This window comes from Lacerta agilis, chromosome 5 (assembly GCF_009819535.1).
Source record: "Lacerta agilis isolate rLacAgi1 chromosome 5, rLacAgi1.pri, whole genome shotgun sequence".
NCBI classification, from domain to species: Eukaryota; Metazoa; Chordata; class Lepidosauria; order Squamata; family Lacertidae; genus Lacerta; species Lacerta agilis.
The window spans coordinates 8,111,992-8,120,365 of record NC_046316.1 but is presented as its reverse complement, the minus strand read 5'-3'; positions in this window follow the sequence as shown (position 1 = coordinate 8,120,365).

Here is an 8,374-nt window from a genome sequence, read left to right as displayed (position 1 = left end):
TTAGCCATTTTAGGTTGAAATCTCAAATCCAAGACTGCTATACAGCATTAGTGAAAAGACACTTACGGAGCAAGAGGATGGAAACAACCTGGACAGACAGCAAGTAGTGGCATATTAATCACTGAAATTTGATAATTTTTTTATGTTGTGTTATCTAAGCTGCCTTGAATTCACTTGGTGAAGCAAGGTGGGGTGTAAGTTTTTAAATTAATGGATACATTTTATTCCCCCCCCCACACACATAAAAGCCTCACAATTATTTTAAATTACCCTATTGGATATTTGTAGCCCTCGTTTAATTTGTACATGATTTTACAATTACAGGTAGCTAGCCGTGTTGGTCTGCCATAGTCAAAACAAAATAAAAAATAAAAGAATCCTTCCAGTAGCACCTTAGAGACCAATTAAGTTTGTTCTTGCTGTGCATGCACACGAAAGCTCATACCAAGAATAAACTTAGTTGGTCTCTAAGGTGCTACTGGAAGGATTTTTTTATTTTTTATTTTTATTTTGTTATGATTTTACAAGTTTCCCAACCACTCCTTTATTCAAGTACAGTAATTGATAACTGGATAAAAGTTGTTATATAGTAAATATGTTTTGAAACCAGCATCGTCCTGCTATTCCCTTTAATGGACAGCAAGGGGGTTTCTGTGTTTACATATGAATTCCGTAAAAGGCAGGCATGCAACGAGAACTGCCAAGTGATGTGTTAATCTGTTTCAAATATGTCAGCTGCTGGACAGAACGGAATATAATGGGCCATTTTCCTACTCTGAAAACTAAGAAGTAGGGCAGCTTAGCTTTACCCTATATGCATGGGGTGTGTGTGTTGAAATTTGTGGATACTCTGTTATTTTGCTGGCTTGTTTAATATTCTGCCTTTACATAATTGCTCAAGGCAGCTCACAATATTGAAGAAAACAATTTATAAACAAATACCGGTAAATTAAACTAAATAGACTCAAAAACCGCAAATATTAAAACAAAAACATTAGAAACCAGAGTACATTCTTCCTTTCCTCTAACTATAAAGGGTTTCCAAGAGGGGTAGTCCTTGAGAGGCACCTAAAATCACGAAGAGGGAAAAACTTCCCCCAGAAGTGGGGCAGTCACCAAGGAAGCCCCGCTCCTAATTGACAACTTAAAGGTAAAAGTAAAGGGACCCCTGACCATTAGGTCCAGTCGTGTCCGACTCTGGGGTTGCGGCGCTCATCTCGCGTTACTGGCCGAGGGAGCAGGCGTACAGCTTCTGGGTCATGTGGCCAGCATGACTAAGCTGCTTCTGGCGAACCAGAGCAGCACATGGAAACGCCGTTTACCTTCCCACCAGAGCGGTACCTATTTATCTATTTGCACTTTGACGCGCTTTCGAACTGCTAGGTGGGCAGGAGCAGGGACCGAGCAACGGGAGCTCACCTTGTCGCAGGGATTCAAACCGCCGACCTTCCGATCGGCAAGCCCTAGGCTCTGTGGTTTAGACCACAGCGCCACCCGCGTCCCTATGGGTAACTTAGGTCCCATTTATTTAACTGCACTTCCGGTTACATCATATATCAGTGCAATGGGCCAGTACTGTGCTCCTAATGCCCCATCTGTTTTTCCCTGGCGTTAACAGTGGCAGTAAAGCATAGGGAAAATTCTTTCCAAGGGTAACACAAGCTGTCCTGATATAATTATTAGGACAGCACAGCTCCAACGATCACATCGTAACAGGCACATATATAGTTTTAGAATGTTCTTATCAATATGTTATACAGTGGTACCTCGGGTTAAGAACTTAATTCGTTCTGGAGGTCCGTTCTTAACCTGAAACTGTTCTTAACCTGAAGCACCACTTTAGCTAATGGGACCTCCCGCTGCCGCTGCGACGCCAGAGCATGATTTCTGTTCTCATCCTGAAGCAAAGTTCTTAACCCGAGGTACTATTTCTGGGTTAGTAACCTGAAGCGTCTGTAACCTGAAGCGTCTACAACCCGAGGTACCACTGTAAGGGACAACAGTGATTCAGTTTCTGTAGAACTGAAAACAAATGCTTTCTGAATCTGGTCCAGTTAAGCAAAACATTTCTTTTAGAAAAATTTATTGCAGAAAACGTTCAAAACTCTTTGATTAATAGCAAAGTTCAAGGGGCTATAAAATAACTCATTTTCTGGAACACTGCCACTGTTAAGTTTTTGTTACAGATGCAATTTCGAAGATTATATAAAACCAGTGCTTCCCCCCCCCGGGGGGGGGGGCTTCCTAGAAGAAAAGCACTGTTTAAAAGTGTGGCACCTACTGTAACAACATCATGGTGAGTACCAACACCATTTTCTAGAAGAAAAGCACTGTATAAAACATACAGGATTGCTTAATTCTGAAATTGTGCAGAAACATTCAGATCAGGCCTATTTCTGTCCTGGGTCAGTGAAATCTCGAGTAGTTCTCTGTTCTGTACGTGTTCATCTTTTGATCACATTATTGTCATTCGAACTCGGCCCACTGTGGTTTGCATTTTGTTGAATCTGTATGATCATGGCCCACTATGGCAATTTGCAAAAATAACGTTATTCTGTTTGTGAAAGATACTCGGAGTCGAGTGTGAATTTCATGCTCTTTATTCAGCTCATAGTAGTGAGGAATGTAGTTCCCCCAAAACGTTGCTTTATATACACTATTTACACAATGGGCCCCACGTGATTGGCTAATTCCGGGATACTCCTGTATGCCAATCAGAGTGCAGATTCACTTCCACCTGGAGCTGGATTGGGTGGCTCCTGCGGACCAATCAGACTGCTGCAATCTCAATCCTATTGTTCTGGGACCAATCAGACCGCTGCAATCTCAATCCTATTGTTCTAGGACCAATCAGACTGCTGCAATCTCAATCCTATTGTTCTAGGACCAATCGGCCTGCTGCAGTTTGGATCCTATTCAACTCAGTACATAACAGTTTGTGTCTATAGAGGATGGCACGATCACCTTTTACATATTATCATATTCCTTTTTTAAATTTTCTTTGCTATTTACAGTGCTGCCGCTGCCCGTCATCAAGTAGCTATCTGCCCCCAGGGCCGTTTTTAAGCCTTATTTACTTGGGGAGGGAAATGAAAAGAAAAAGTTTGAAACCGTTGTGTGAATGACGCAGATCAAGGCAGCCCCGTGGGGGGAAAACATTGCAGCTCAGCAACAGATCCTTCTTGCACAGCTTTAAATGGGCACACGTAGATGAAAGGTTGCCAATCGCTACAAGATGCAGAGAGGACTGCAGCATTTTAAAAACGGACCAATATTTGGGATTATGTTGTGCGTGTGCGAGTCTGCGACAGGATGATGTTCATGAATGACGACGATGATAGGAAGGACATGAAACACATGGTTCAGATTACATCTGCCCCCAGCTCCCAAAACCCACAATGAAATGATGCAGAGGTTTGATTAACTGGACTAGCTGAATTTTTCCACAGCATTTTTCAATAAGGAAACCAACACAGTTTTTGTTATGAGACTCTGAGAATGCATTTATAAAAAGCACAGCGACTTGTTAATAATCGCATAGCCAATAGCATAATCATACTGCTTATATACCCATACAATGTATTCTGTCACAGTTTCAAACACTTCCCCTCCTTTCTTTGTTTTTGTTACGATTTTTCTTCACCTTTTCCCCCACTATTGAAAACATATAATAAAATATTTTTTTTAAAAAAAAAATCTAGCTCCCTCCCCCCAAAATTCAAGAACCTCTCCCCCCCCCCCGACCAAAAAGTCAGTAATTGAAATGTATGCAGAAGAAGGAAGAAGAAGAAAAGTTTGCCTTTTACGGGCTGATTACAGCAACACATTCAATACTGTGTGGATTTATTTAGTTTTATATGGTGTATTGGAATAATTGTCTGCTGCAATCTATGGTTTCATGAGTGGGGGCAGATAACAGAGACCTGGAGTTCAAAAACTGAGACCCCTGCTCTTAGAGGGGGCAGTGCTCCTTTGGGGCACAAGATTACCTCCTGTCAGACTATATCAAATGGCTCTTCTCTTGTTGCCTCCATCTTTTTCCTCTTTCACATAGGAGCACCCCAGGTGAATATAAGCCTTCCCTCCTTTTCTGAGTTGGTTAGCATATTCACTTCATTGATAACTGCTTATATGGCCTAACATTCTGTTCCTGTCAGTGCTGTCAAGTATCCCGTTTCCCCCGGGAATCTCCCTTATTTCAAGCAGTTTCCCGCTGCTATCCCTTATTTTTTATATCCCTTTAATTTCCCGTTTTTTCAAAGGAAGCAGCTCCTCTCCCACCCCCTGCTGGCCAGGGACAGGGAAGACCTCGCCTCCTTGCAGCCTCAAAGCAAGCAGGAGCCATTTCCCGCGCTTACAGGCGTCGTAGCCCACGGGCAGCGTTTCCAAAATACAGTAAGCCTTCTGCGCGCGTTCACACCAGTGCCGCCCACTTTTGCTTCTGGCTCCGCCCACCACTGCCATGTGACTGTCCCCGGGATAGGTGAGGCTGCTGATCCCTTATTTTCAAATCCGGAACTTGACAGCTATGGTTCCTGTGTTGGCCACCTGATGTGTATAAGCCACAGGAACATGGACAGTGCTATTTTTCTAGAAAAAAGGTGCCAGAACTCACCATGAACGCCTCCCTTGTTCTCTTATAGAGTGGTACCTCCGGTTACGAATGGGATCCGTTCCAGAGGCCCGGCCGTATCCCGAAATCTTCGTAACCGGGGGTGCCCTTCTGCGCACGGGCACGGCACGATTGAACACTTCTGTGTATGCGCGTGGGTCAAAACCCAAAAGTATATACTTCCAGGTTTGCCACGTTCGCAACCCGAAAATTACATTACCCAAAGGTAACGTAACCCAAGGGTTCAATGTAATGGCAATGGCGCCCACCTGAGAGGTGCCAGAACTGAGTTCCGGCGAGTTCCGGCTGGACAGGAGCACAACATTCTCCCTGTCAGTGATGCCTCTGAGACTGGAGGTGATATGAAGCTAACTTGACTGGAAGCGATTAATAGGCTTTTCCTTCACTTCTCTAATCCACTTTTAAAACCAGTGCTTTTTTCTTTTTCTTTAAAAAAAATATGTTTAAGGGTAGCCTACTCTCATTTTGACTCATGAAAACCACCATTTTATAGTTCAAATCAGGGGAAATAAATACAGTAAACGGACGAAACTGACCAGTCACCATGCTAGATTCCAACTCCTATTTCACACAATAAACGCTCGCTTCCGTCTGAGACTCAGAAAACACCGTGACAGGAAATGAGGCCGCCTTCGGGGGTAGCAACGGAACTGACAATTCACCGTGCTATTCAACAGGACTGACGATTCACCATGCTAGAGAAGAAACTAAATATATATATATATATATATTTATTTTAGTTTCTTCTCCCGTTAAGATTCACAAAATGTTTAGGGGTACGCATACCCTTGCGTACCCCCGGAAAAAAGCGCTGTTTAAAACCATCCCGTTTTGGAGTCCTTGCTACATCTTGTGAGAGTGACTCCCATCATTCAGGGGTGGGGAACTTGGTCCTTGCCAACGCTACTTCTTGCTCCTGAGTGGGCCGTTTGGAATCAAACTACTGTACAAAGATAAGCGTCACTTCCATTGCTAAGCCCACTTCACTCACTTTGTCTCTGGCTCCACCGACCACACCACATGGCCACCGGAAGGATGTCCACGAGGGACTGTGGCCCTTTGGTTCCCCACTCCTACTTTGATCAGAATTTTTCAGCGCTACACAGGTGAGACAGGAATGATCTAGGACTGCTGCATCCTTAGGAAAATGCTGTGATCCTGGCAATGCCATGTTCACCGACGGCAATTTTCACAGGGGGCCCTCAAGCCCCTAGTCAACCTTAGTATCAGCCCGCTGGTATTATCCATATACAACACAAGGATAAATTGCCTCCTAGAGTGCGAAAACTTCAGGATATACCCATAGAAGGAGAGCAAATAAGCTTTGCTTCAATACCTGAAGCAAAAAGCTACAACCAAAGATGTTCTGTGCTAGCAACCATAGAAGAATAATAATGCATAAAGTCTGTCGAAAATGTATAATTTGCTCTAGGAGTGGCATACAAAAGATGGAACAGGTTAAATCTGTAGTGATATAATGGGCAAAAGACTTGGGACATAATATAGAAATGGCAGATTGGGAGAGGCTATGGAAAACAGAGCTTAAATTCACAGCGTGTTGTTCACTGAAAGAAAATTACATGAAAATGATGTGTAGGCGGTATTTGACCCCTGTCAAGTTAGCAAAAATTGACAGAACAAGTTCAAATATTTGGTGGAAATGTAAAGAAAAAGAAGGTACATTTATATGCGGTGGACGTGTAAAGTAACTAAAATTTTCTGGGAGATGATATATAATGAAATGAGAAAAATGTTTAAAATAACTTTTGTTAAAAAAACCAAAAGCTTTTTTTACTAGGAATTATAGGTACCGAGATACCAAAGGACCATAAAAGATTGTTTATGTAGTAATAATAATAATAATAATAATAATAATAATAATAATAATAATAATAATTTATACCCTGCCCATCTGGCTGAGTTTCCCCAGCCACTCTGGGCGGCTTCCAATAAAATATTAAAATACAATAATCTATTAAACATTAAAAGCTTCCCTAAGCAGGGCCGCTTTCAGATGTCTTCTAAAAGTCTGGCAGTTGGTTTTCTCTTTGACATCTGATGGGAGGGTGTTCCACAGGGCGGGTGCCACTACCGAGAAGGCCCTCTGCCTGGTTCCCTGTAACTTGGCTTCTCGCAGCGAGGGAACTGCCAGAAGGCCCTCAGCACTGGACCTCAGTGTCCGGGCAGAACGATGGGGGTGGAGATGTATGCGACAACAGATGCTACTAGCCCAGAGATGGAAGAAAGAAGCTACCCCGACCAGAGAAGGGCAAACCAAGTTGATGGACTATGCCGAAATGGCAAAATTAACTGGGAAGCTCAGAAATCAAGAAGACAAGAACTTGAATAAGGAATGGGGGACGTTTACAATTTATTTACGAGACCACTGTAAGCAGGTTAAAACATTAGCAGGATTTTAACCACACTTGTAAAGTAATGAAAAGTATGGATAATTTAGAAGGATTAAAAATTTGGATAAGTATTGCTATGCAGTTGTAAATAATACTGTTAGGACCCATGGAAGGGATGGGGGGAAGTCAGGAGATTCAGAGTAATCTTGATATTTGGATAGGGAATTGTTTTTTGTTGTATGTTTATGCTTTTATCCAAACACTTTTAAAAACCAAATAAAAAAATTATATTGAGGTGCTACACGTTCAGCCTCCTTGGACTTCTGCTCCTCCCTCTACTCTGCTTTCCTTCAATCTCCAAAGACATATGGGTGGAAAGGAGCTTGGTTTAATGAGATGACATTATTAGCAATTAATGGATCAGGCAACCTATTTAAACCAATGGGAGGAGTTACATGGGTATTTTAATGAAGGTAAAGGTAAAGGGACCCCTGACCATTAGGTCCAGTCACGGACAAAACTGGGGTTGTGGCACTCATCTCACTTTATTGGCCGAGGGAGCCAGCGTACAGCTTCTGGGTCATGTGGCCAGCATGACTAAGCCGCTTCTGGCGAACCAGAGCAGCGCACGGAAACACCGTTTACCTTCCCGCCGGAGCGGTACCCATTTATCTACTTGCACTTTGACGTGCTTTTGAACTGCTAGGTGGGCAGGAGCTGGGACCGAGCAACGGGAGCTCACCCCGTCACGGCGATTCGAACTGCCAACCTTCTGATCAGCAAGCCCTAGGCTCTGTGGTTTAGACCACAGCGCCACCCGCGTCATAGTAAAAGTTTATATATAATTTATTTACTGTATTTTTCTGTTAAAAGTTTATTTGAAACATAACAATTGTGACACTTTTTCCAGAGGAGTGTCCTAATGGCACCTTGTCAAACAATGATGTCTTGTACAGCTTCTCCAGACAGTGTACAGCAATTAAAATGTACACAGTGTATAATTGTTTTCCTAAAGCATATTTGTAGTGACAGTATTTTTCTTAGGCACCTTCGGTTTTCTTCTCCTGTGCATTTCTCGGTGCTTTCAGTCAACACTTGAAAAAGCCATCTGTCAACCAATAAAACTTACAAAAATGTGCTTCTCATCTAAAACTCTTCCGCGAGGAAAGGTTTTGTGTTGGAAGCAGTTTGTCCTTAGCTTCGGGGCACGAAAGCAAGAACAAAGAAATGTACAGTCTTCAGAAACCTTGAGCTGATGGCAATAACGTAGGTTCTCTAAAATCTTGCTTTATCTGTTCAGCTCCACAATTTTAATAGGTTATTATTATTATTAATCTCATGAAACAGTGAAATCGTTTCAAACAAGGACAAGATGCATTCAGCTCATTTA